Consider the following 1,278-nt stretch of genomic DNA (forward strand, 5'->3'; position numbering starts at 1 on the left):
GTGAGTAGTGTGCATCTTGTATACCATCCTCAGTTTACTCTCTATATCTACTTCAATGTGTGAGTAGTGTGCATCTTGTATACCAGCCTCACTTTACTCTCTATATCTACTTCAATGTGTGAGTAGTGTGCATCTTGAATACCAGCCTCACTTTACTCTCTATATATCTACTTCAATGTGTGAGTTGTGTAATCTTGTATACCAGCCTCACTTTACTCTCTATATCTATTTCAATGTGTGAGTAGTGTTCATCTTGTATACCAGCCTCACTTTACTCTCCATATCTACTTCAATGTGTGAGTAGTGTGCATCTTGTATACCAGCCTCACTTTACTCTCCATATCTACTTCAATGTGTGAGTAGTGTGCATCTTGTATACCAGCCTCACTTTACTCTCTATATCTACTTCAATGTGTGAGTAGTGTGCATCTTGTATACCAGCTTCACTTTACTCTCTATATCTACTTCAATGTGTGAGTAGTATGCATCTTGTATACCAGCTTCACTTTACTCTCTAAATCTACTTCAATGTGTCAGTAGTGTGCATCTTGTATACCAGCTTCACTCTACTCTCAATATCTACTTTAGTGTATGAGGAGTGTGCATCTTGCATACAAGGTTCATTCTACTCTATTTATGTACTTCAGTGTATGAGGAGTGTGTCTTGCATACCAACTTTAGTATACTCTCTGTATATATTTCAGTGTATGAGGAGTATGCATCTTACGTACCAAATTCACTCTACTCTCAATATTTACTTTAGTGTATGAGGAGTGTGCATCTTGCATACAAGGTTCACTTCACTCTCTACATCTATTTCAATGTATGAGGAGTATGCATCTTGCATACCAGCTTCACTCTACCCTAATTATCTACTTCAGTGTATGAGGAGCATGCATCTTGCATACCAGCTTCACTCCACTCTCTACATCTACTTCAGTGTATGAAGAGTATGCATCTTGTAGTATACCAGCCTCACTTTCCTACTTAATGTGTGAGTAGTGTGCATCTTGTATACCAGCCTCACTTTACTCTCTATATCTACTTCAGTGTATCAGTAGTGTGCATCTTGTATACCAGCCTCACTTTACTCTCTATATCTACTTCAGTGTATCAGTAGTGTGCATCTTGTATACCAGCCTCACTTTACTCTCCATATCTACTTCAATGTGTGAGTAGTGTGCATCTTGTATACCAGCCTCACTTTACTCTCTATATCTACTTCAGTGTATCAGTAGTGTGCATCTTGTATCTCAGCTTCACCATATTCTCTATCTA

At 38.4% G+C, this 1,278-nt stretch overlaps 1 long non-coding RNA gene across 1 annotated transcript; it reads right to left on the bottom strand.

Annotated features, from left to right (window-relative positions):
• Positions 1-352: 352 nt before the first annotated feature.
• LOC111085672 lies at positions 353-873 on the bottom strand. The gene is made up of 2 exons (XR_002610488.1): positions 525-873; positions 353-453 (listed from the first exon to the last, which is right to left on the bottom strand). It is a non-coding gene; the product is annotated as an uncharacterized LOC111085672 (long non-coding RNA).
• Between the last annotated feature and the right edge of the window lie 405 nt (positions 874-1,278).

The sequence above is a fragment of the Limulus polyphemus genome, unplaced genomic scaffold (genome assembly GCF_000517525.1).
Source record: "Limulus polyphemus unplaced genomic scaffold, Limulus_polyphemus-2.1.2 Scaffold543, whole genome shotgun sequence".
NCBI classification, from domain to species: domain Eukaryota; kingdom Metazoa; phylum Arthropoda; class Merostomata; order Xiphosura; family Limulidae; genus Limulus; species Limulus polyphemus.